Genomic DNA, 27,934 nt, shown 5'->3' with positions numbered 1-27,934 from the left:
CCTGTGTCTATGTGCCTGTGGTTCTGTCAGTGTGATCATGTGATGTATCTGACCCCAGGAATGTGTCAATAAAGTTTCCCCTTCCTGGGACAATGAATTCACGGTGTTCTTATTTCAATTTCCAGGAGTGTATCTCACACAAGTGAAAGGAATACTTCCGTTCTGGCTACAAACATCTATCTTTTACCATCCAGGACTGCCATCTGACTGAATGCCACTTCCCACTGTCAAAGGCTACCACCAAACTGGACCTTGACAGCTGCTCGTCCTGAATTTTTTAGGAATGGAACTGGCAGTTTTGTAATACAGTAGATATACATAAAATTTTCAGTAATGATTTCAGGTTAATAAAACAATCATAGAATGTATGTTGAGGCAATGTCCAATATCATACTGTTCCAAGAGAAAGGTCTATGGGATACTGTGTTGAACTCTCTGCATAGAACGTCCTATGTTAGGGCCAGATGGGATGATCAATGGCTAGTATTCCTTCCTCACACCTAGCCAAAGCAAACAAAGGGAAATATTTGAGTTACCGGTACTACTATATAAAAGAAAAACTCCGAAGATGAGCAATAACTAGGATCAGAAACCATGTGGCATTTTGTGAGCCATGTTGTCAAGAGCGCAGCTGGGAGATGTTGCCTTGCTGGATTTGGAACAAACGCTGGTCATGATTGTTAACCAAATGTGTCTCCCAGGAACCACAGAGGCCAATGAGCTACCTGCAGTGGAAGTTACCAACATGAGTGCTAGAGAGAAGCAGTGATACACTAGCTGGCAGGAGCTTTTCTGGCCATTGCTGTCTGGCAAGAGCAGGACATTGTATGCTGCTGTCAATGAACACGAATGATGCCCCTTATCAAGAAAGCAACACCACTACCAACAGAATAGGCAGGTGCTTGAAGCTGTTTGAGGATGCTTGTTGGAGGACTCAACATGATCTGGGCAGGGCAGCAGTGGGGGTTTGCACCATCTGTATCTGACAGGTACTGTGAAGGGTGCTACATGTGGTGTAATGTTGATGACTGGCCGGGTGCACCTTCATGGTGGTGGCACTCTTAGGAGTGCATCAAACAGGCAGTGTGGGTCCTGGAACATGTACTAAGAGGTGCCCGCTGTGCTAGGGTCAGTACTGTTGTCTCGTGAGAGGATGAACATGGGCTGCTCCTCTGCATACCACTGTCAGTGCATAAAATAGTGTTGCTGCTCTAACACTGCAGATGCTAGCATCAGCGGTGGCTCTATGTTGGGGGCATTGGGTGTCTGTGGAACTGGGATGGTGTGTGTGTGTGTGTGTGTGTGTGTGTGTTGATCAGGGGCTGTGAGAAGCACAGTGCAGCTGGTTGACAGCTGGCAGTAAAATGTGTAATAGAACCACAGGTGTCAACTATAGTGGAGAAAAGCATAGAATGGAAGGTTGTCACAGGGGCATGTACATCCTAACCAACCTTGGCACTCTGACATGGAATTCAGGTTTGTGCCCAGTTGCTACAGCCACACTGCATGTCTGGTCAGACAAAAAGCTGTTTCATAAGGGTGACAGATATGCAGATGCCAGGCTGTGCAAGACTGTGAACTTGGTCGAAGGCCAGTTTTCAGAAAGTTGTGGGAAGGGAAAGGTGGGAAAAACTACCAGACCTTTCAGGCTGTGATGGATCTGTGAGCACACTGCTCTACATTTTACAGTCAGAGCCAAATATAGGTATTAACTGGAGACAGAGGCTAGAATCAAACTCCTAAAGGGATGGGTTGAAGTCCAGGTCACCCTCTTGGGTGGCAGCTAGTGCCTTGTAATCCAGTGGTTGGGTGATGGCACAGAACAGCTAAGGCAATCTGCCACATTACTGATACAAGTGACATGCCAGATGTCTTTAGTGAATTGTAGCCTTAACTGTCAGGGAGACATCTGATCTAAAGCTTTCCTACAAAAACCAGTAGTATGAGGTTGGTGGCCTTTAAAGACCATAAAGACGTGTCCCATGATCAAAGTCTGAAATATTCAATGGCTTTGTACACTACAATGTGCTTGCAGTTATATGCACACCAGGCATTGTGGATTGGAAAGCGCCGGCCGGGGTGGCCGAGCGGTTCTAGATGCTACAGTCTGGAACCGCGCAACCGCTACGGTCACAGGTTCGAATCCTGCCTCAGGCATGGATGTGTGTGATGTCCTTAGGTTAGTTAGGTTTAAGTAGTTCAAAGTTCTAGGGGACTGATGACCTCAGCAGTTAAGTCCCATAGTGCTCAGAGCCATTATTGATTGGAACAAAAAGTGAATGGCTTCTACACTTTGCCCATGTGTTAGCGGAGGATGGCTCCATACTGGTTTGTCCTATACCTGCAACAATTGTGAGATGTTGGCTGGGGTGCAGGTGAGCCAAAAGAATTGTGCTGGTGAGGTCCCATTTTAACTTTCCAGTGCTCTTGATCATGGCCTGGGTCTAAGAGCCCAGTTTGTTGGCTTTCTTCTTATCCTCACGAAATGCTGTGGCTAGAGGCTCTTGAGTAGCATCAGTCTCCTTGAGATGGCATCATAAAAAGTAATACCTGAAGCCTTTGGAAGTGATAAGATGTGAAAAAGTTTGCTACTCCCATACTTTCTCAGTGAGGGGACAGGAGCTATCAGCAGAGACTAAATGTCCAAGGAATTTAAGCTCGATTACCACAAAGACACATTTTGTAGTGCTGAAAATCACTCCTGCTTTCTGTAGGAGGGGGAAACCTTCTCAGAGATGTTGGCAGTGTTCACTCCAGAATACATTGTCTAAACATCGCTGCTAGGTTTTTGTAGTACTGCAGAGGCCAAACATCATAAAAATGCTTTTGAACAGGCCGAAAGGCATGATGGCAATTTTTTGACAACCTATGGGATGACCAGGGTTTGGATATGGGTTTTTGCACATTCTGCCTAGCAGAAAATGGTTAGTCCTGAGATGGCTTCACTGTAGGTGCATAGGACAGGGACAGGGTAATGGTTGAGCATGGTGCAGCCATTGGGTTCATGGTAATTGCTGTAGGGGTGCAAGAAACTATTCTTCTTGGGGGCAAGGTGAAAAGCTGAGAGCAAGGAGCTTTTTAGAGGGTGAAATATGCTGGCAGTGAACAGTACTTCAAACTCATTCTGCATGATTTTGCACTTGTTAGGTGTGCCGCAGGGGAGTGTTATGGGATCATTGCTTTTCACAATATAAATGAATGACCTAGTAGATAGTGTCAGAAGTTCCATGCAACTTTTTGCAGATGATGCTGTAGTATACAGAGAAGTTGCAGCATTAGAAAATGGCAGCGAAATGCAGGAAGACCTGCAGCGGATAGGCACTTGGTGCAGGGAGTGGCAACTGACCTTAACATAGGCAAATGTAATGTATTGCGAATACATAGAAAGAAGGACCCTTTATTATATGATTATATGATAGCGGAACAAACACTGGTAGCTGTTACTTCTGTAAAATATCTGGGAGTATGCGTACGGAACGATTTGAAGTGGAACGGTCATATAAAATTAATTGTTGGTAAGACGGGTACCAGGTTGAGATTCATTGGGAGAGTCCTTAGAAAATGTAGTCCATCAACAAAGGAGGTAGCTTAAAAAACACTCATTCGACCTATACTTGAGTATTGCTCATCAGTGTGGGATCCGTACCAGGTCAGGTTGACAGAGGAGATAGAGAAGATCCAAAGAAGAGCAGCGCGTTTCATAACAGGGTTATATGGTAAGCGTGATAGTGTTACGGAGATGTTTACCAAACTCAAGTGGCAGACTCTGCAAGAGAGGTGCTCTGCATCACGGTGTAGCTTGCTGTCCAGGTTTCAAGAGGGTGTGTTTCTGGATGAGGAATCGAATATATTGCTTCCCCCTACTTATAGCTCCGGAGGAGATCATGAATGTAAAATTAGAGAGATCTGAGCACGCATGGAGGCTTTCCGGCAGTCGTTCTTCTCGCGAACCATATAAGACTGGAACAGGAAAGGGAGGTAATGACAGTGGCATGTAAAGTGCCCTCCTCCACACATGGTTGAGTGGCTTATGGAGTATAAATGTAGATGCAGAAATGTAGATGTAGGAAAGGGCAGGGGTGCAGGAACAGAGGGATTTACAATTTGAAGCATTCTCATCAAACCTCTGAGGTGCCCCAGGATTTGGGTATAAGCTTTTGCACACTCTGTCTTACTGAAGATAGTTAATCCTGAGATTGTGTCACTGTAGCTGCATAGGTGTGGGAGAGGGTAATGGTTGAGTATGGTGGAGACACCGAGCTTATGGTAATCGCAGCAGGGTGCCAAGAACCACCCTTCTTGTGGCCAAGGGTAAGAGCTGAGGCCCAAGGCGTTTTTGGTAGGTGAAGTATGTCATCAGCAAACAGCTCTTCAAACTCATCCTGCACAGGGAAGGGGGTGGATGCCCAGGAAAAAGGGGATCTACAATTAATACTGTTCTCACCAGACCTCTTGTGGCACTGGTAAACTGAGGTGGTTGTCAGAGGGGTGGCCAAATTCAAGCTGGCAGAGGCAGCTGTTTTTATCTGGGCCAGGCTCCTGTATGTGGGGGTAGTCAGTGCCTGGTGGTGAGTGGGAAAGGTATAGGTGTGCTATGCTGGCAGTCAGTGGTGCCATTTTAGAACACAGATGTGTCAGACAGTGGTTGAGGGTCTGTGCGCTGGGTGGAAGGTCACGAGCGGTGGAAGGTGCAGATAACGTCACTTCTGGGAGTCAAGGGCAAAGAGCCATCTTACCAGTGGCCAATGACTGGCGATGCAGAACAATAGCCATCAGAACACATTGCTACTGTGACCAGGGAAGAATTTGGAGTCTCAGACAGTTTCATCCCCTAACGTTAAATGTGTGTGTGAGGCCAGATCAGTGTTAATGGGGATGGAAAGGTACACAAGCCAGCAACTCAGATGCATGCTTTCAGGGAGAACGTGGAACCCAGTGAGTGCTCAGTGCTCCAACAACAGAGATGGCCACATGTCACCACACTACACAGAGGATAACAAATTGTGTGCCCACTGAAACTCTGAAGATGTGAAGTTAGAAATAATCTGCTATTTTACCTTAGTGTAGTTACCAGAGAGGAAAAGGTGTAAAATAACACTTCTGATAGAGCACCATGTGAAGACTGCCTCAATGTACGAAAACTACAGGTATTTGTCGCATGGGTTGAAGGGGGTAGATGGACTGCAGTGCAGCTCTGGGTTGGTTTTGCGTTGTTGGCTAGCACTCAGCCAGTGGCTCCATTGCTTAGCTGAGACACACAGTTCTGTAATTCTGCCATTTTGTGGAGTACTGAAACTGCTGAAGTGCTTGCGGGTGCTGGGTTGGAAGGGATGATAGAAGACTACTGGTTGGAGGGGTCATCAGACGTGGCTGCTAAATTATCTATAAGGAGTGCATGTTGTGGGCACAGTAGTCAAAACATACTGCAGAGCAGTCTTAAGAAAAGAGAAGGAAAGTAGATTCTAAAATAAGGTCATTTAAATTTTTCATTGCATATACACTCAGTAAACCACAGTATGTTGTGTGGGGAGGATAGTTTGTGTACCATTGTCACTTCCCCTCTTTCATCTTCAGTCGCAAATGGTTCACAGGAGAATGATTGTTGGTAGGCCTCATCTGAGCACAATCTAGTTTTACCTTCATGTTATTGCATGAGACATATGTAGGAGGAAGCAACATATTGGTTGACTGCTCTAGGAATGTACACTCTCAGAACTTTAATTGTAAACTACATTGTGATGCAGAACATTTCTATTGCAGCATCTGCAATTAGAATTGTCTGAGCATCTCCATGAAGCTTTTGCAATTACTAAATGAATGTGTAATGAAATATGCACTTCTTCCGATCGTCTGTCAATCATAGATTGCACAGATCTCCCCACTGACAGTCAATATCAGAGTACTTATCAAACAAAGGTTTTGTAAACTACCTCCTTTGTGCATGGACTACATTTTTTAGGTTTCTTCCAGTCAATCTCAAGCTTGCATCTACATTACCTTTGATTATGTGGTTTTTCCTCTTTAAATTGCTCAATATACATACTTCTATGGATTTTTCCAGACATGAGTTCTTCCAGAGACTGTTCTACAGTCATGTAATCATACAATAATTGGTCTATGTCTATTTATGTACAGTGCATAACATTTGTTTATGTTGAGGACCAACTGCCAATCCCTGCACAAAATATCAGTCCTCTGCAGGCCTTTCTGAATTTTGCAACAATTTTCTAGCGTTGTAACAACATGCTGATTCTTATAGAGGAGTTTTTCAATCTCCAGAAATGTTATAATATGCAGCATAACACATCCCAAATTTCTACAAATTATTGTGGCAGAGATATAGGCCTATTGTTTTGTCCATCTGTCAGCGATCCAGAGCCCATGCTTTTTTTTAATCACTGTGAATGCTTTGGTCCTCTGACAACCTGCAGTACACTGCTACTAGAAGAGGAGCAAGTTCTTCTCCATATCTTATTTAGTATCACACTTACGTCCCACCAGGACCAATGACCTTTCCTCTATTGAGGGAATTCAATTGCTTTTCTGTCTTATAGTCACTTATTCTGACATCGCCATTTTGATGCTCATGTGATAATTTAAAGAAGAACCATAGTGTGATGTTCTTAAGTGAAACAGTTTTGACATTCTCTCTGACATCCATCTTTTAAGTGTCATTATGGTCACAGACTGTCTGGATAGGTTGCTTTGAATGTTTACTGATTTAACAAGATACCAAAACTTCTTAGGAATTTCTGTCAAGTCAGAAGATAACTTGATTTTCCAATTCACTGAACACTTTCCAAATGCTCTCCTTACACTAATTTTGGCTTTGTTCAGTACCGTATTTACTTGAATCTAAGCCGCACTTTTTTCCGGTTTTTGTAATCCAAAAAACTGCCTGCGGCTTAGAATCGAGTGCGAAGCAAGCGGAAGTTCTGGAAAATGTTGGTAGGTGCCGCCATAACTAACTTCTGCCGTCGAATATATGTAGCGCTACACAGGCATCCTTTGTAGGCACAAAGATAAATACCGACGCCAAAACCTCTGCGTCAGTAAATAAAATTTTAAAAAAATTGGAAGACAAGCTTTTTTTCTCTGCCCGAGTTTTGACCACTGCATTTTCATACATTATCCAACGAAGTAAATACAAATTCCGTATTGTTCATCTTAGAATGTAGCAGAATTTCAATGTACTACTAAAATCTGACTGGCAAGACTGGGATTTTTGTCAATATGGCCAACTCTACGTTCTGAATTTTTTCCTACCTGTGAGAAGAGATGGTTGCTAATAGGAACTTGATGAAATGTGAATCACATGCAGTATTCTCTTCACCATAAGAATAATACAAATATAAACATTTTGCCATGTATTCTTTCGTGTTTGCTTCTATCTCATTTAAATCCTGTCTGCCTAATAAACTACGAAACTAGCGTGAGACAACAGCAAATGCGGAAGAATATATGTACCGTGTCATGTTCATATTCGTATTACTCATATGCCTAATAGTGATACAGTCAGAAATGAAGCACGGCAACTGACTAGATTTTTAAATCTAAGATGACTAATTTCTGTGCAGAATTTGATGTACTAAAGAAGCGGCCGCAAAGATTTTCAAACGGAGAAAAATTTTCGCCAAACTCTCGTTCAGAACATGTTCTATCATACACAGTCTATTATTTGGTTCTTGTTGATCATTATCAAAGAAAGCAGCAGTGTAAGTAACAACAAATAGCAGTCTCTTGCCATTGTTTCGCTAATGAGACGATTCCTCTCTTTTTTTAATTGTAGGCGGTGGTAGCGCGCACAAAAGCAAGCCATGCCGCGAGCAGCGACAGGCCGTAAACACGCACTATCAGAATGCGACAAACAATGCATGACACAGTATAGTAATGCATTTTCAGCTTAGAGTGACTGACGTAAACACCTATAACATCGAAAACGGCACTTATCAGATCAAAGCAAAATAAGCAATCGATTCAAACCAGACGAAGCACGTGAAAAAGGAAGGGTATCCGTATAAATACGGACGGAGCGCCTGACGCATAGCAATGGCTACCTGGTAAAGCTTAACTGCTAAGCTTACAACTCGAACCAAACTACTGTAGCTGTATCGTCATTCATTCAACGTAAATTGTGTCTCATATTACAATGGACCAACTTTGTTTCGATTTGGAGGTTCGGCCTAAAACTTTTCTCTCCCCTTGAATTTCGAGGCTCAAATTTCAGGTGCGGCTTAGATTTGGGAATTTTTTTTTTTCCTTTATTTCGAGGCTCATTTTTCAGGTGCGGCTTAGATTTGAGTGCGGCTTAGATTCGAGTAAATATGGTATTTGTTTCTGTAAGGCTACAGCTACATTTAAATTTGCAGTGAGGCTCTCTTTGTTTTCTAACACAGGTGTAAAAACATGGGAGGTCTTTTCCAGTGCCTTACAACTTTGCTCAATGTGTACTTGTAAAGTTTTATTTTACAATACCCTGCAACTTTGTCCAATAATGTTCTACAGTTGCAGTTCTGGAGATGAGTTTTTCATGTAATCTGAAATATGTTTTTTGTCTCTCTTGCTATACAGAGATATCTTCCTTCCTTTCTTTACATTCATATTTGCAGCTTTATTCAGTGATGATGTAACAGTCATATGATCAAAGATTACTTGTTCTATGCTAGTTTCAAAATTTTGGGCCTGTTGGTGGCCAAGACATCTGTTATTTCCATGAATCAGTTGTCTGATTATTTGCTACAGGTAATTTTCAGATAACACATTTAGAACAATTTAAATTGTGTCCTTGTCTCTACATTTTTCCCTTCAAATATACTGCCACTTTTGCTCCTGAGGCAGAAGGTATGTAAAAGCATCAGATAACCAAGTTTAATCCACCCAAATTTTATCTTCTCCCAAATTAATTCACAGTTGGAATATGCAATAACCTAATTTGATATTATTTATTTTACAACCATTAAATGTGACTCCACTTCCAAGCTTCAACCTATCTTTACAATATACATTCCAATTTGAATTTACAATTTCATTGCTATTAACAGCTTTCTGTCCCCAGTACTATGCTGATATTGTTACCATTTACAAGGGCTATTCAGAAAGTAGGAAACGTTTGTGTCTGACGGCACTAGGCGGGCGCCGATCAAATATATTTTGGTATGTGCATACTAGGCAGCTCAGTCAGTATCCATCCGTGGCAGTGGGAATGTCTCTGCACATCTGGTTTTTTTTATATTCGAATTTGAAATATGTGCTGCAATAAAAAATCCCACCAGTTGTGAGGTACGGTCTGTGATACAGTTTTTGTTGGCAAGAAACCTGAAACCTATAGAAATTTATCATGAACTGTGTGAAGTGTACGGAAACAATGTAATGAGTGAATGTTCCATCTGGAAATGGTGCATTCGGTTTAAAAATATCCAAACAAACATTCATGATGAAGAGAAGAGTGGATGCTCGAGCATTGTGACTGGTGATCTTGTTGCTAAAGTTGATGAAACGATTCGTGAAAACCATCACTTCACAATAACAGAGCTTTCACTTCCTTTTCCACAGGTTTCATGGAATTTTGTTGTTTGAAATTGTCACTCAAAAACTAGGCTACCACAAATTTTGTGCACGATGGGTGCCCAAAATGCTTACAGAGAACCATAAAGAACAGTGAATGGGAGCAATGTTGACATTTCTGGAGGCCTACCACAAACATGGTGATACATTACTGAATTGAATTGTAACCGGTGATGAGACTTGGGCGAAACACATCAATTTCCAGACAAAATTACAGTCCATGGAGTGTGGGCACACAATATCCCCCCAAAAACCAAGAAAATGTTTGCAAACCTTGTCAGCAAGGAAGTTAATGGTGACAGTGTTTTGGGATAGGCAAGGTGTGCTTCTTATTGAGTTTCTCGAATGTGGAGCAACCATAAATTTGCCCTGGTACAGTCAAACTATGCACAGCCTTAGAAGAGCAGTTCAAAACAAACACCAAGGAAAGCCGATGTCCAAAATTTTGTTTTTGCATGACAATGCCTGACCTCACATGGCAAACCACCCTAAAATTTTCCCTCATCCACCCTGCAGCTCCAATCTTACACCAATCGACTTCACCTTGTTTCCCAAGATGAAGAACTGCCTTGCAACACAATGCTTTGATGATGACGCAGAACTCTAGGCAGGCTTGACTCACTGGCTGAAGTCTCAGGTGGCAGAATTTTATGATGAAGGTCTTTCAAAGCTTGTCCACTGCTACAATAAGTGCCTCAATGTGTTTGTTGGCTATGTGGAAAAGTAATATGTCAGTCACTCTTTCAGATATATATAATAAAATGTATTTATTTTACTTATTTTTTTTATGCTAAAATGTTCCCTACTTTCTGACTAGCCCTATAAGCAAGATTAGTACTGGGACCTTCCCATAGACAGTCTTATAGTTAACTAACACTACATTAACAGTTTCTTTCTCTAGTCTGACATGATGAATGCTAGGTTTTTTGATTAATGGGAATAGTATTCATTCCTGTCTGAAATCAGAACATAATTTATTAAGCCTGTGGAGGGATTTCTCTACACTAAAAACCCAGATGTTCACTCCACATGTACACTGCTATTACAGTAGCCACTTCACATGTATAGTGCATACATGACCTATTAAAGGAGATCCTACAATTCTCCACCCTATAGTGAACATCAAGAAATCCACATCCAGTAACATCATAGAATCATCTGAGGCTCTGTTTTAAGCATTCCATTTGTCATGTAAACTAGACCTACCTGTTATAGAATAAGCCTAGGTAGCTGCACAATTTTGCTGGATCACCACCTGAAAGTGCTGTTGTAGGACTTACGCTTAAAGTAAACAACCAGAAGCTTCTTTTTTGGAAGTTTACCAATCTTTATTCTTCTCTTTAAAATCCGACTGGTGTTGAGTAGGTCTCTAACAGTCTCCATGATGTTTAGAGACAGGCAGTTAGTGTGGACATACATGGAGCTTCATTGTTCTTAACTCAACAGAAAGTAAAATTTCACACAGTGCAAATGAAGTGATCATTATTGCTTCATATGTGATTCAGTAGAAGAAGTCATAGAATGGTTACTATAGTCACAAATATTAACATAGATTTTGATGTCTGTTGTTCGTAACAATAAAACATTCCCTTTCAGCCTGAATTAAATGAACAGAGGGGCGACTGACAATGAACATAATGAGTGAGAGAGCAAACTGGAGCGAGATTGGCTCGGAGTGGCACAAGGAATTTTACAAAGACCTGATTCAGGATATTACTGAACTGCATTAATTTATAGTAGGTTACAAATTCTGTAGATCACAAAATTCACCTTTTATTGGCTACTGATTTTGTCATCATATTTTGTTTGTATATTATTTATCATGAGCAGCATTTATTAAAATATGCAGTACTAATTTATGCATATACATTGGGGGTCCTGGGTTTATGACTGTGGGCTCCATCCTGGACATTTAACATTTAGTTATTGAAAATTTAGTCATTTTATTTAGGGACTATTGCTCATTAATATGAGTGTCAACGGATTCAAAGAAATTAGGTGATCAAAAGTACCTCAACAGATCTCGGAAATTTACAGTAATTTTGCTACAATCGGTTATTAATTTTATGATCATATTTTGTTTGTATATTATTTATCATGAGCAGCATTTATTAAAATATCCAGTACTAATTTATGCCTATGCATTAACATTTAATTATTGAAAATTTGTAATTTTTAGTTAAGGACTCTTTCTCATTAATATGGATGTCAACAGATACAGAAAAATCAATTGATCAAAAGTATGTCAACAAATCTCAGAAATTTACAGTAGTTTGGCTAAAATTGACACTGAAAGTTTGGACTGGGTGAAATCGTTATTAACAGTATCTTTTAAACTAATTAAGTCTGATTTAATGTAAATACTTTACTGAAAATAGCAAAAATAGCTCTTCAATTTAGATGTGGCATTTTCTTCTGAATTTACCTATTAACACATAAGATTTTTCCTATGATTAGATGTATAGAATTTTATAATTATAATATCTTTTGATTACCATCATTTCTGTTGTAACTAATTAGCTGACTGCAACAAGGAAAACAAAGTGAATGATCTGAATAATAAAGTTTTGTGGTGTGAATTTGTTTCTACCATTTTGATAATTACATACTATGAGCTTAATGTAGAAACTTTAACATCACAATTTTGAAAAGGAAATTAGTGAAAATTTTATATAATCTTAATACATAAAATAGGAGAGCATGTGAGGCTAGTTGTTTACACCAAAGTAAACAGCCAGTTGTAGGAACCACTGATAGCCTCTGAATATAGGCAGCAGGCATCATTCATATGTATCCAGGTGCACCCAGTGCACTCAACTGCAGCCAGCAGAGCTTCCTCCACATCTCAGACATGACCTACCAGCAGCAAACAAAGTGGACACTGGCCATACTTTCTGACCTGCCCACTATTACCTTAAGGAGTTCCAGCACCTGTCTAATGATGGAGCTCCCAATTACAAGCAACTCCACTCTCTGCACTTGTCCAGACTTTTAAGGTAAATCAGCCCCAGTGCCAACAGATGTTGGTAATGTTTCAAACCTTTTTTAAAGCATAAGGGCATAGACATGTGGCTAGTATCCACTTTCACCTTCTGCCTAAAGATTTGCAGTTCTGCCACTGTTTGCCATTCACCACTAGTTAAGTGGTAACCAACCAGGATGTGTAAATCAGTAGATGCTGCAACATCGGAGATCCCAGGGGTGCTATAGGCACTAAAGGTACCAAAGCATTCAGCTCAAGTGTCCCAAGGCTACCACAGCATACAATAGCAGTCTGAAGCCTGTCAACTGTAGCCAACACAGCTTTCAGCTGTTTATGGACCATAACCAATTCCCTACACATCTGTCCACAACAGGTGCAGTCACTATCCATCTTCAATCAGAGTTCGTCCATGCCACGAAGAAAATGATACTAATCCATGCAGTCACTGTCCACACTCTAAGTTGGCCTACTGGTGCCACACCACTTCTTGTTTTTGCTACACCCTATAATCAATTCAAACAATGCTTCACAGAAACACATTAGACAAAAACTAAATTGAATCATGTGGATAAAAAGAAACTGCTGCTGTTCACAGCATTTATGCTGGGCTCCATGGCTGCTGCTACACCCTATAATCAATTCAAACAATGCTTCACAGAAACACATTAGACAAAAACTAAATTAAATCATGTGGATAAAAAGAAACTGCTGCTGTTCACGGCATTTCTGCTGGGCTCCATGGCTGCAGCTGCATTGTTTGACATGAAGCATACCAGCTTCAGCTTTCCACTTCAAAGCTCTCAAGTATCATAACTTTTACAGTTCTTCCATTACTTTGATGATAAAGAATATTATTTACATATTTTTTGTAATAGTGGGATGAATGCAAATGGCTTTAAATAGCAAATGACTGATATGTGTAAATGTTAATTAATTGTAATTGATATCTTTTTTTATATTTGTGCATGTTTGTGGGTACTTTTGCATATGTTTATATATTGATTAGTTTTATGTGTAATGTGTATTTTTGCGTATCTGTACATATCTTTACACATCTTTTTCTGTAATCCACCTCCCCTCACAACCACCTAACACTTTCATTTCCCCTTTTCCTATATCACTTCCCATTTCCCCAACACCATTCCTGCCACAATGCACCCTGCCTCATCTTTTTGCAACAATTTAGAAATGTATTCTTTTCCCTGGGAAAAACCCAGTTCCACATCCTGTTCCTTAAATGATGCCTATGGAATTCCCCCTCTCCCCGCCCCTCCACCAACAGTTTAACTGCAAAAATTTATTTTTGTTGATCATACCCCTCCTTTCACAATGAAATGTCCCTCACAAACCTTGTACTGCAAAAACACATCTCCATGGTGCAGAACCACCTCTGTTCCCTCTGCAAGATACTGCTAATGTCCAATCCCTACTATATAAATCACATCTCTGAAACTGAACCCTGCACTCCAGCATCTGGAAGAGTGTTCCAGACACCACCACCAAAGTTATCCAGCCTGTTAACATTGCATCTGTCACTTGGGGCATCACCATCCAATCCGCATCACACCCATAATGCTCCTCCTCATTAACCTCTCATAACACCCGGGTGCTGCCCGGCCGATCTTTTCAATTTGCCACATCCCCCAGTACACCCTGCCAACATACCACTAAATCTGGAGTCGAAACAATCCCATAACACTGTTGTTCACCTTTCTACCAAACCCCTGAGCCCCACAGAAGGTTCAGTCCTCTCTAAAGGCCTCACCTTTAATCCTACATCCAAATTTAAGCGTGCTGGATTTCTCCCACAGTGGAAAATCTTCTTTGCTGCCAGTCTCTCCAACAAAATTGCAACCTAATCCCAACATCAAAACCCTGCATCTCCCAGTTCATATGACCATCCAACTGTGATTATCCCCCTCCTCCCCCACAATCTAATAGCCCTCCAGTCACCTTCCAAGAATTCTTTACCTCAAACTTGGCCTCACCATCCTTCCACAGGTCCATTTCTCAGAAAACAAACCATTAAGCAGAAGAAACGACAGTCGTACACAGCCTCAAAACAGATCCTTGCCTCATCATCCTACCAGCAGACAAAGGTTCTACTACTGTCATCATGAATCACAGTAACCACCTGCTGGAGGGCCTTGGTCAATTGTCTGACTCCCACCTATAAACTCTACAGAGAGATCCCATTCCAGAAGTCCTACATAATCTTTGATCCCTGCTTAAAGCCTTGTGCCCTTCCTGGAACCTCCCACCTGAATCCCCTCCTCACCCCACTGATATGCCACACACCGATCTTCTACATGCTCCTTAAAACCCACCAACTCAACAATTCTCAATGCAGCATTGTAGCTGGTTATTGTGCTCCCAATGAAAGAATTTTGGCCCTCATTGAGCAACAACCCCAACCAGTTGCCCAATATCTAGCCTTGAATGTTGAAGATATCAACCAATTACTTTACCAACTCTCCACTATCCCCAACCCTTTACCTCCTAGATCTCTACTCGATACTGTTGACACACTTCCCTATGCACCAACATCCCTCATGCCCATAGAATACCCACTATTGAACAGTACCTCTTCCAATATCATTCATGTTTCAAACACACTACCTCAGACACCTTATTAACTTTATCCTAGCACACAACTACTTCTCCTTTCAAGGAAAGGTATACAAACAAAACTATGGCACAGCCATAGGCATCCACATGGCACCCACCTATGCCATCCTGTTTATGGGCCATTTAGACAAAACCTATTGAGCTTCCCAAAACAACAACCTTCTGGTCTAGTTCAGGTTCACTGATGATACCTTCATGATCTGGACTCAGGGGCTAGACACTATATCCTCAATTCTTTCTTAATCTCAACACCATCTCTCTCATCTGCTTCATGTGGTCCACCTCACCTCAGCATGCCACCTTCCTGGACATTGATCTCCTCCTCTCTGATGGCTTCATCCACACCTCTGTCCACATTAAACCCACCAACCGTAACAGTACCTGCATTTCAACAGCTATCGCCTCTTCCACACTGAAATCCTGCCAATACAACCTGGTCACCTATTGATGATGTATCCATAGTGTGCTGTGAGAAATTGGAGGTGCTCTGCCCCCTATGCTTCTTCACTGATGTGCATGATCCAGCAGGAGCAGTAAGGAATATTTGTGTCATAACAAGCAACAGTGGAAAAATCAGCATCAGACAACTATGACTATGGTACAAGCACTGCTTTTGGCCAGTAGACGGTCTGAAATACTTCCTTAAGAAAACTATCCCTCTTGAAGACTGTGTGACATTGCAATTCATACGATCTAGAACCACTGGACAAATTCAGCCTCTAGATGTGTGCTTTTTGCATGTCTATAAAACATTATTACACTATGTGCAGCTCTGCCTTAAAGAATAGTCCATTTCATGTTAAGCTTCACAGCAGACTGTCTTGCATTCCGTTGCATGCCATCAGTTCTCATCAGCCCGTTACATCCATTTGATCCTACATACATTCTTTAAGAGTGATGCCATCTGAACACCCTGCATGGTTTGTAATTTGCTAGGAGTTTGCCTTCGATATTGATAGTGTGAAACTTTGTGATGATTGTGGTGCACCATTTTTCACTTGGTGTTCATAGTGCAAGATAATGGTTTGTTTTGAACATTTCTTGAACGTCAGCAATATCCATTTTAAGAAGTGTAATACATATACCCCATAGAAGGTTGGTCTCTGCACCTCCTGAACACTCATTTTCCATCACTCTCCTGATGCACATGACGAATCAATAGTATCTAATATTTTTCCTGTGATAATTGTTAACACACCAGTTTCAAATGAGCTTTAAATAAAGATTGAACTTACAACATCGCACTCTAGGTGTTCCTTGTAAGAGAGACATCTCTTAATAACTTAATCACTTGATTCATCGTTCCAATTGTGTTCTCATTTCTGGTACAGTATTTTTTTAAATGTATAGTCAACAATGGGATCTTCTCTAAGACATAATATTGCAAGGGACCTTGCTTTTCACAACAAAAATGAAGTGCTGCCCCATGTTGGTTTCCTACGCACTTTGGCCTCATAAGGACTGCTCCTTGTCCCGTAGAAAACATCTAGAACCAACAGTAGCTAAAGTCTACACACACAACAATAACCCACACAAACTGCTTGGCAGCAGATGGGGAGAATGTGTTTACACAGTGAGAGGTCCTGCCCTAGGACTACTATATTCTGTCATGGAATACTGCTTCACTGTGTGGTTCAGTATCCCCTTGTGAAGAAACTAATGCCAAACTATACAATGTAATCCCTATCATCAGTGGATGCATCAAAATTACAGCCCTACAATGGTTACCTGCAGTTAGCCATATTGGTGGGAAAGGGTTCTTGATCCATCAATTGAAGAGAATTGAAAGTGAAGCAGAACTGACAGTGCTTAAGGACACTCCCAATAATCACTGAGAAGGCTGAGTTCCAGGAAACCATTTACCCTATGGGGAAGGAGCTAACAGTTCAAAAAGTGAGGTTAATAATTTTTACATGTCTACCAGCAGTGTAACAAATTTCACATCCTGTCTCCTTGTAATTGGAGTTCATTTATTTAGTCACAGCAAACACCTTCTTTTTATCATGATGTTTATCTAACTCTTAAAAAAGTTTGAGACTGAATACAAAAGATTATAAATCAAAAAGAAGCTTGATGCTGTGATTATGGTATAAGTATATTTGAGACATAACTTACAAAAAAAATCTAGTAATCTACACAGCAGGCCTACATTTGTATGTACATGTTTCTCATAAATATTCACAAAGTTGGCAAGCAATATGAAATAAAACCACATAATTAAATAGTTAATTCCAAACAAAAAATTAATATGAATATTATGTGGAACAGAAGAGAAATACTTACTTATCAGTCAATGTTTTGCCACTGCAACTTCCCCTGGTGCACACTACCCGCCCTTTTCTCACAATCTCTCTATCTTTTTTGTTTTGTATCATTTTCTTTACAAAGGAGCTTTCACCTCGTGCCTTTATTTTTGACCTATTGAGTATCAACAACTCATTAATACATGTACTGTATTGTACTACGTATCAATGTTTATTCTGTAACTGAAGATCTTATCCTTTTCCTCACATTTTAATTTCCCTTTATTCAGGTAAAAACATTTTAATAAGTGCCAGATATCCAACAGCACATTTTAATTTTTTTTCTAGCAGTAACATTTCATTTCTTTTGCATTAGTAACAAGTAAGTAAACTTTCATCTTCTGTTTCAACTATAATGGTACACTGGAATGCATCCCATCCTCTGAGAGCAACAATACATTATAAATATGTTTACTGTCTTTCTTCCATGGGAATAAAATTATTACAGACAACAGATGTCTGTATTTAACTTTTTTCACTTTGAAATTATGATGCCTAGTCAAGTAACATATCTTACTATTTCTTATTATAAGAAAGAAGTCTGGCAACATTTAATTCTGACAAGTGTTGTGTAAGTTTTAACATACTTAAGAAATGAACACAGAGAAATATCAAGGTAATATCCATATATAATTACTTCCTCAATAATATGAGAACAAATACATGTTTTCTTAGTGATTCTACCACAAAATACAATCTGTGGGTGCTGAGGCGTTACTTCATGAAAACTTCGGAAAAAAACAGGTAGCTTAGATTCCATAACTCCAACATGAGACCACTGGATTTGGGTTCAAATTAATAGATCCTATGTCTATGATAACTTCTAGTTTTGCAGAAGTCCCTGTGTGGGACATACAATCAGCAACAACATATTTAGCCACAATGAAGGATATTCATTTTCTCGAATCTCCTTGTTATTTCTTATTCTCTGGTACAAATCAATACAAGTAAATAACTGTCTTTTTTAAAAAGTCCTTTAAAATGCAATATTTTCTCATGAGTAAACTGAGACATAGTTTATGGCAGGATACAGTGAATGTCCATCACATCAGCAGATCTGAAAAAAGAGGTATGTATTAGTGGATGTAAGTGCAAAAACTAAAGAGCTCATATGTGATAGAGAAACCAGTGCAAATTTGTGTAAGTGTGTGGAACTATTTAATGATCTTAATAACATAATAAGTTAGCTGCCATAAATTTCTTCTATGTTGTATACCTTTCTTAGATCATTTAAGTCACTAATCACATACGTTGCATTTTTCTACTAACTTACTTTGTTTCTCAACTCTGTCGTTCTTTTATACAAAGCTACTAATATCTCTTATTCATTTGTGCTTATGCACATTAAGGAATTTAAATCTACTGCACAATATATATATTCTCTCTGAAGTATTTCCTAAGAATAAAAAGGCCCCTTTTTAAACCCAATGGTGTGTATGAAAGTCATGACACTACAAAAAAAGAAGACATCCACTACATTTACATCTACATACATTTATTTATTTTTATTTTATTTATTTATGTCCATAGACCATTCTGTACAATGGTATTGGAAACGCCGTGTTTACATGAAGTATGAAAAATTACAACTCTTAAAATTACACAACTACATGCTTATATCAGTAAAATGGCTGATTTCTCCAAAAATAGCCACTAACATACAAGCATCTAAAAAAAAAACATTGATATATATATGTATACCTGTCCTTTTTTCCCCCTAAGGTAAGTCTTTCCGCTCCCGGGATTGGAATGACTCCTTACCCTCTCCTTTAAAACCCACTTCCTTTCGTCTTCCCCTCTCCTTCCCTCTTTCCTGATGAGGCAACAATTTGTTGCGAAAGCTTGAATTTTGTGTGTATGTTGTATACCTTTCTTAGATCATTTAAGTCACTAATCACATACGTTGCATTTTTCTACTAACTTACTTTGTTTCTCAACTCTGTCGTTCTTTTATACAAAGCTACTAATATCTCTTATTCATTTGTGCTTATGCACATTAAGGAATTTAAATCTACTGCACAATATATATATTCTCTCTGAAGTATTTCCTAAGAATAAAAAGGCCCCTTTTTAAACCCAATGGTGTGTATGAAAGTCATGACACTACAAAAAAAGAAGACATCCACTACATTTACATCTACATACATTTATTTATTTTTATTTTATTTATTTATGTCCATAGACCATTCTGTACAATGGTATTGGAAACGCCGTGTTTACATGAAGTATGAAAAATTACAACTCTTAAAATTACACAACTACATGCTTATATCAGTAAAATGGCTGATTTCTCCAAAAATAGCCACTAACATACAAGCATCTAAAAAAAAACATTGATATATATATGTATACCTGTCCTTTTTTCCCCCTAAGGTAAGTCTTTCCGCTCCCGGGATTGGAATGACTCCTTACCCTCTCCTTTAAAACCCACTTCCTTTCGTCTTCCCCTCTCCTTCCCTCTTTCCTGATGAGGCAACAATTTGTTGCGAAAGCTTGAATTTTGTGTGTATGTTTGTGTTTGTTTGTGTGTCTATCGACCTGCCAGCGTTTTTGTTCGGTAAGTCTCCTCATCTTTGTATTTATATATATATATATATATATATATATATATACATAATTATCAAAGTTTAACTTCACATTATACATTCTGAAAATTTTTATATATTTGCATGGTTACATATGAAAATTTATGTTAATTTTTGGCTTCAAGGTATTCTGTAACACTGTATGGACAAGTTTTAATCAAGTGACTTATTTTTGAAAACGGACATATTTGTATTATCTTTTAGGCAAATTGTTTTATAGAAGACATCCTGCTTTTAAAGGCTCTTTGTCAGTTAATTTGAGCCAGTGTCCTTCAATATGACAATCATTTTTATTTCTTGTGTTATAGTTATGGATACCTCTATTTAACAATGCAGCATGGTTACTTTTTACATAAATAACTGTTTCATATACCTGGTGATTATTATCATTTGTTCCCTATTTAACATGTTGTAACATGGAAACTAGTTACCTTACTAGTACCAAACTTGGTAGCATTAGTATCAAGGACATGAGGGAAGCATGTCCGTAGGTATGCTGGCTACCTCTCTTCATATGCTGCACTTCAAATCAGCATTTGTGTGAATGTTCCCCTGGTAAACCCTGTCTTTCAGAAATCACAGGGAGAGAGATCAGGTGATCACACCGACCAAGCATTTGGAAACGATCAGCTGATAATTCGATCATTTCCAAATGTGATTTGGAGAAGCATTGAATTTCATGAGCAATGTGCGGTGGGGCCCCATCTTGCATGAAAACTATTGAGCTCAATGCATCTCCAATCAGCTGATAATTCGATCATTTCCAAATGTGTTTCGGAGAAGCATTGAACTTCATGAGCAATGTGTGGTGGGGCCCCATGTTGCATGAAAACTGTTGAGCTCAATGCATCTCCCTCCTGTAGGGTGGGTATGACATTCTGGCAAAGCATATCGCAGTAACACTGGCCAGTCACACTGCACGCCTTTGGTCCATGAGTGCCAACCTGTTCAAAAAAGAATGGGCCAATGATGAACACAGCTGTGAAGCTATGGCACACAGTGGCACATTTACCATACAGAGGAACTTCATACATGGGGACTGGAGGTGAAGATTCCCACACTCAGCTATGTGTGTGTTCAGCTTAGCTGTCAGAGAAAAATGAGCTTCATCTGTCCATAGGATGGTCCAGGGCCAGCCCTCATCAACATCGATCCTTGTGAGAAAGTGGAGAGTGAAGTCAACACATCGTCGTCCATCCTGTGGTGCAAGCTGCTGTACAATATGGGTCTTGTATGAATACCATTTGAGGATGGTTCGAAGCAGCTTCCATACAGTGGGCTACAGGGTGTTCAACTGTTTTGACACAGCTCACACACTGCCTGATGATTGTGAATTGTGCCCAGTATTGTCTACCATAACAACACCTGTGGTGTTACCAGTCATTGGACTCTTCCCAGAGTGATGCCCAGTTCTCCAGTTGATTCAAGCTTCATCATCATCCTCTGCACAGCAGGTGGAGAAAGAAGGCCCTTCCATAATCCTTTCAGCCAGTAATATTCTCATAGTGCAGCTGCTGCATTACTGTTGTTTTGACAATAGGGCTTCACCAATAATGCCCTGCTCCTTTTGTCCAAGCTCATGTTGATACATAAACCAGTGCACTGCAACTGGTCATATGTGTGAGACTGTGAATCACAATGACTGATCACTGCACCTCGTGGCCATCGTTGGAACTGGACGTTGGCACTGTGACCCATGGAAATCATGTATTCCATATTCTGGACACTAATTTACCAAGATTGGCACTTGTATGATAATTAGTTTCCATGTTATAACATGTTAAACAGGGAAAGTTTAATTATAACCACCCAGTGTTAGTGATGATATTGTTAATATGTTTAGTTCTCTGAATTTATTTCTGCAGGAATTTTTAGAAGATAATTTTGTTATGCATGTTATAACCTTCTTTTGTAGCGTTACTACTCTTTATATGTCCACATTTGCAAAATTTTCCCATACCAGGACAGCATATGAAATTTTTGAATGAACTAGGCCATAGTACATTGATAGTAGTGCTTGTATGTTTATTGTTGTTGAGATTTGTATCACTATAAATTTACCTGAACTCACTTATTCCAAATATTATTTCCATGTTCTCCAATGTCAAGTACCTATCTGCCGTCACAATCAGGAATTTATAAGTTTCTGCCTCTTTTATATCCAAGTCTCCAAGCTTGACAGCAATATTATTCAATTATCTATTTTGTTTGTAATTATTTGTATGTATGTGGTTTTGTTTACATTTATAAGACAATTATTTCCTTTGTAATAATTGTTTATGGTTTCCCTATTTAGAAGAGCTTGCTTTAGTAGGTCATCTGTGAAATGCCACTTATATCAAATGAAGCGTCATCACTATACATGGCAGTGTTTCCACCAACTATTTCAAGCATATCATTTACATAGAAAATAAAAAGCAGTGGCCAAGCATTGATCCTTGAGGCACTCTATATTTAACAAACTCAAAATCTGAATAGATATTTGTGACAGTACTGTTCGCATTCTGTTTTATTTCTACACACTGTTCACCATTTTACATGAGTGATTTTATGATAGCAGCTGCTTTCCTCCTTATACCACAACATTTAAACTTTTCTAATAATATGTTGTGACACAGGCAGTCCAAAGCTGTTGAAACATCAAGAAATGAGCCACAAACTTTCTTTTTTGTCTAGTGCCTTAGTTACAAACGCTATAAATTCAGCAGTTGTTGTATTGGTGGATCTACCTTTCCTAAATCCATGTTCCGCACCATTCAAAGTACTGCTTTTTCCTTAAAATGTAGTGTTCTGTCTTTAATTACACTTTCTATTAATTTATATCAGGCACCTGTAATAGTTATTTGTCAATTTTTTCCTGGATCTTCCTTCCTGCCTCCTTTGAAAATAGGGATCACTTTATGCTTTTTTAAACATGTCAGGAATATTCCTTCTCCACTGCTAAGTTTATAAGCATAGTCAGAGTCTTTACCACCCAGTGCAAACAGCATTTCATTAGTTCAGTAGGGATAACATCTAGTTCCTTACTATTTTTTCTTTTTAACCAGTGTATTATTTTTACTAGTTCAAGTTCATTTGTTGGGAGAAGGAACAAACATTTTGTCTCATGAGCAGTACTTTGTATGCATTTTGTGACAGGAGAATTTTGGTTTATTATTTTGTCCACTACATCAACATATTGTTGATTTCAAATATTGCTGGCTTCTCTAGTATCCTGATTTCCTTACCATTTTTCTTTATAGTTATGTTCCCACTGTTTTTCATGTTTATACCTTCAGTGCCATGTGGACTTTGTGATATTATTAGAAGCTGCAATTTCGTTTATGTAGTAATTTAGATTTGGGTTCTTTTATCTATTTCTTGTATGGTCTCTTCTGGTCACTGTAGACATCACTGTCAGCTTGTGTTGGATTTACCCGAGATTGTTCATAGATAGTTTTAGCTCTTCCTTCTTCATTTTTACATCTGCTGTGACTCAGTTTTTATTGCACTTATTATTTGTATTACTACATGCTAATGAACATGTAAGATCTATGTAACAGGACAATGTTTTGGGGAATTACTCCCATCCCTTACTTACATATGCTGTAAGGTATTGACCACTCCTGTCTTAGATCACATTAATCTTTGTAGTCTTTGTAGGTTTACTTGCTTTGTTTGCCACAGCCCTTTAAAGATTTTTTTCTGGCGTTATTATCTTATCTGGTAGCTAGAATAATATCCCAAGGTGGTAAGAAATTCTTGTATGTATTATGGAATGTTGGTAATTACATGATCTATTAACATCTCTGTATCTTTACTGTATCTTGTGGAACTATTTACTACTAAATTTAGATCATAAGTGTTGATTAGATCACTCAGATTCCTTCTAAAACAGCTTTCTTTCATTGTGTTAATATTTAGATCAGCTGCTACTATCATGTATGTGAATTGTCTGACAGCCTTGTCTAACAGAACTTCTAGCTCCTTTAGAAAACCATTTAATTGATTGTTTGGTGATCAGAATATCCTTAATATCAAACACTTTTGTTCCCCTTTGACCATTGTTTGTATTGCTGATAATTCAAATGGCATTTTTGTGTAGTTATCCACTCTCCACAGAATGCAATCCCTCATTTCATTGTGTACATAAACTGCAACTCCTCCACCTTTATGTTGACATTTGCAGAAGTAAACTACTTTTCCATATTCCTGTATGTTGTAAAAACAAATTTTATTTTGTTGTAGCTCAGGTTCTATCATAATAAATATATGTGGTGGTTCTGCTGCTTCAAGTACTTCTGCCATGTCTACTTTACTCGATACATACTGTACATTTTGCTGTGATATTCTTACAGTACAAACATTTAGGGACATTTATATTTATATCTAAATTTTTTATTTCACCTTTTATCCCAGCTGCTGGAACTTCCATTCTGATGATCATTTATGCCAAAAAAGTCTTGTGTTTTTTTAATTGATCATCCAAAATACCACACATATGATGTAGGATTTCTCATTTGACTGTTTACATTTAACACATGATAACAATGCATAACATAACAAACAAGCAAAGCAAATTACATACCCATGGTACATACAGGGTGTTTCAAAAATGACCGGTATATTTGAAACGGCAATAAAAACTAAACGAGCAGCTATAGAAATACACCGTTTGTTGCAATATGCTTGGGACAACAGTACATTTTCAGGCGGACGAACTTTCGAAATTACAGTAGTTACAATTTTCAACAACAGATGGCGCTGCAAGTGATGTGAAAGATATACAAGACAACGCAGTCTGTGGGTGCGCCATTCTGTACGTCGTCTTTCTGCTGTAAGCGTGTGCTGTTCACAACGTGCAAGTGTGCTGTAGACAACATGGTTTATTCCTTAGAACAGAGGATTTTTCTGGTGTTGGAATTCCACCGCCTAGAACACAGTGTTGTTGCAACAAGACAAAGTTTTCAACGGAGGTTTAATGTAACCAAAGGAACGAAAAGCGATACAATAAAGGATCTGTTTGAAAAATTTCAACGGACTGGGAACGTGACAGATGAACGTGCTGGAAAGGTAGGGCGACCGCGTACGGCAACCACAGAGGCCAATGCGCAGCTAGTGCAGCAGGTGATCCAACAGCGGCCTTGGGTTTCCGTTCGCTGTGTTGCAGCTGCGGTCCAAATGACGCCAACGTCCACGTATCGTCTCATGTGCCAGAGTTTACACCTCTATCCATACAAAATTCAAACGCGGCAACCCCTCAGCGCCACTACCATTGCTGCACGAGAGACATTCGCTAACGATATAGTGTACAGGATTGATGACGGCGATATGCATGTGGGCAGCATTTGGTTTACTGATGAAGCTTATTTTTACCTGGACGGCTTTGTCAATAAACAGAACTGGCACATATGGGGAACCGAAAAGCCCCATGTTGCAGTCCCATCGTCCCTGCATCCTCAGAAAGTACTGGTCTGGGCTGCCATTTCTTCCAAAGGAATCATTGGCCCATTTTTCAGATCCAAAACGATTACTGCATCACGCTATCTGGACATTCTTCGTGAATTTGTGGTGGTACAAACTGCCTTAGACGACACTGCGAACACCTCGTGGTTTATGCAAGATGGTGCCCGGCCACATCGCACGGCCGACATCTTTAATTTCCTGAATGAATATTTCGATGATCGTGTGATTGCTTTGGGCTATCCAAAACATACAGGAGGTGGCGTGGATTGGCCTCCCTATTCGCCAGACATGAACCCCTGTGACTTCTTTCTGTGGGGACACTTGAAAGACCAGGTGTACCGCCAGAATCCAGAAACAATTGAACAGATGAAGCAGTACATCTCATCTGCATGTGAAGCCATTCTGCCAGACATGTTGTCAAAGGTTTCGGGTAATTTCATTCAGAGACTACGCCATATTATTGCTACACATGGTGGATATGTGGAAAATATCGTACTATAGAGTTTCCCAGACCGCAGCGCCATCTGTTGTTGAAAATTGTAACTACTGTAATTTCGAAAGTTTGTCTGCCTGAAAATGTACTGTTGTCCCAAGCATATTGCAACAAACAGTGTATTTCTATCGCTGCTTGTTTAGTTTTTATTGCCGTTTCAAATATACCGGTCGTTTTTGAAACACCCTGTAAATAGAGAACAAACATTTAGTACACAAAAAATACATACTCATCACAAACATATGTAGAGCATTAACTAGACCTTATACAAAGAATGTATTGGGGACATTTAACAGAATTTTTTGTATGTATTTCATAATTTGAAAATAAATTTAAATTCATTAAAACTGTTGAAAGCAAGTAAAAGTTTCAACTTATTGTCTGAGCCTGATATTCATTGACACTGTAGAAGCATTTATCCAAAGGTATTTTTTACTTCATGCTTGAATTTACTTTTGTCTTCCAACTATTTAATCCGGGATCAAAGTGCATTTAAAAGCCTTATTCCTAAATGGCTCACATGAGTCTGACTCCTGGTTTTTGCTACATGGGAATGTGGGAGTGTTTACAATGCCTTGTATTGTGATTATCGTAGCTAGAGCTGGTTTCAAAATTACAGTGATTTTTACTGATCATTTCCAGGAATTTTAAAATATATTCAATGGTCTACAGTGTGTTTGTGGTGTGCTATGAGTCATGATACAAATACTCTTTTCTTGTATAATAAAAATTTCTTTTAATCTTGACCTGGTTTTGCCCCAAAAACTTATGTCGTAGTTTCTCATATCTTACCTCCATGGTCCTTACACTAAATGTGTATTGGCAGCAGTAGAATTATTCTGCAGTCAGCTTCAAGTGCCAGTTCTCTCAATTTTCTCAATAGTGAACCTTGAAAAGAATGTCACATTTCCTCCAAGGATTCCCATCTGAGTTCTTAAAGCATCTCTGTAACACTTATGTGTTGTTAAAACCTACTGGTAACAAGTCTCGCAACCTGCCTCTGAACAGCTTCCTCTAATTCGACCTTGTACAGATCCCCAACACTCAAGCAGTAGTCAAGAATAGGTCACACCAGCATCCTACATGTTGTCTCCTTTACAGATCAACTATGCTCTCCCAAAATCCTACAAATAAACTGAAGTTGACCATTCGCCTTCCCTACCACAATCCTCATATGCTTGTTCCATTTCATATTGTTCAGCAACAGTATGCCCAGATATTTAAACGATGTGAATGTGTCAAGCAGGACACTAGTAATGCAGTATCTGAAAATTATGGGTTTGTTTTTCCTACTCACCCACTTTAACTTACAGTTGTCTACAATTAAAACTAAGTGCCATTCATTATATCAACTAGAAATTTTGTCTAAGTCATACTGTGGCCTCCTACAGTCACTCAACTTCGACATCTTCCCGTACACCACAGCATCATCAGCAAACAACAGCAAGTTGCTGCCCACCCTGCCAGATCATTTATGTGTACAGGAAATAATAGTAGTCCTATCGCACTTGCTTGGGGCACTCCTGACCATACCCTTGTCTCTGATGATCACTCACCATCGAAGACAACATGTGGATTCAATTACTTAAGAAGTCTTTGAGCCACTCATGTATCTGGTGCCCCACTGCATATGCTCATATCTTCGTTAATAGTCTGCAGTGGGACACTGTGTCAAATGCTTTCTGGAAATCTAGAAATATGGAATCTACCTATTGCCCTTCATCCATAGTTCACAGAAAAGGGCAAGCTGAGTTTTGCATGATCTTTGCTTTCATCAATATAAGCTTCTGGGTCTCAAAACAAATTATTATATTTGAACTGAGAATATGTTCAAGGGTTCTTCAGAAAACCAATTTTAAGGGTGTTGGTCTGTATTTATGGGGTCTGTTCTTTTACCCTTCTTATACACAGGTGACACCTGTGATTTTTTACA

The 27,934-nt window shown here is 39.3% G+C and overlaps 1 protein-coding gene across 1 annotated transcript in view; it reads right to left on the bottom strand.

Moving 5' to 3' along the window:
• Positions 1–18,027: 18,027 nt before the first annotated feature.
• LOC124712313 (anoctamin-4-like) overlaps positions 18,028–27,934 on the bottom strand; it is a 262,318-nt gene continuing 252,411 nt past the window's right edge. The window contains exon 19 of the mRNA XM_047242606.1: positions 18,028–18,535. The gene's annotated coding sequence lies outside the window, so the exon portion shown is untranslated. The remainder of the gene's footprint in view (positions 18,536–27,934) is intronic.

This window comes from Schistocerca piceifrons, chromosome 8 (assembly GCF_021461385.2).
Source record: "Schistocerca piceifrons isolate TAMUIC-IGC-003096 chromosome 8, iqSchPice1.1, whole genome shotgun sequence".
NCBI classification, from domain to species: Eukaryota; Metazoa; Arthropoda; class Insecta; order Orthoptera; family Acrididae; genus Schistocerca; species Schistocerca piceifrons.
This window is presented reverse-complemented; position numbering and strand designations above follow the sequence as displayed.